Source organism: Vigna umbellata, chromosome 9, assembly GCF_029865625.1.
Source record: "Vigna umbellata cultivar VRB3 chromosome 9, Vumbellata_1.0, whole genome shotgun sequence".
Classification (NCBI taxonomy): domain Eukaryota; kingdom Viridiplantae; phylum Streptophyta; class Magnoliopsida; order Fabales; family Fabaceae; genus Vigna; species Vigna umbellata.
Window position 1 is genome coordinate 52,114,365 of NC_142173.1, and position 1,022 is coordinate 52,115,386.

Here is a 1,022-nt window from a genome sequence, read left to right on the forward strand (position 1 = left end):
CAAGAGCAAATACAATTGATAACCGCTCTTTCTTGTATGTATGTATATATAATTTATTTTATATAGTTATGTTAAGCTTAAATTTGATGTTTTAATATTTATTAAAATTAAGTTTGAATTTTAAAATTAACTTTGAATTTTAGGTATCTTTTCTCCTTATCATCATCTTTATATAGGATTTTGGTTGATATCCTTATTTGTCTATTGTAAAATGGAAAATATAGTTTAAGTTAATTAATGAATGAATCCATTTGACATGTCTTCTTTATTGTCGCAACCGGAATCGCGACGGGACGACGATCAAAAAAAGAAACGGGTTTTAAAAAGAGATTTGGAGTCGCCACCATAGTTTATTATGGAAAACTATGGAAAAACCTCAAAATGATAAAGCACGGTCCACGAAAACCATATTCTGGGTTCGGGAATCGGTTACGTGTAGGGAAGGTGTTAGCACCCTACAACGCCTGCCCTAAGGCAGTACCTTTAACTAAATGCGCGAATATGATGTGGTTTTCAAAATGTTTAACTATCCCCTAAAATAAAATTATAAATAAACAAAATATATTTTTTTAGTTTTTTGGGCCCGACAAGGATTGACCTTGCTCCTACGTATTCTCATTCAAAATGAGAAATCAGGGTTACGTAGTTCTAGCTGAAAGACTGTTTGTTTGTTTGGAAAAGCAGATGTTTTTAATTTTTGGAGATTTTATGTTTTTAATATTTTCGAGAAAAAGAAGGTAATGAGTACTAGGCCGACGCGAACGGTCGCACGAGTACTCATACCTTTAAAATGATATTTTAATATGTTTAATTATTTTTTAAAAAAAGAAATAACGATATTAAGCACTAGGACGATGCGGACGATCACACGAGCACTCATACCGTTATTTACTTATTTAGGAAAACTTGAGAGTATTGAATGCTAGGCTGATGCGGACGATCGCACGAGCACTCATACCCTCGTGTAATATTACGTAAATAAGAGAGAAAAGTATTGAACACTAGGACGATGCGAACGATTA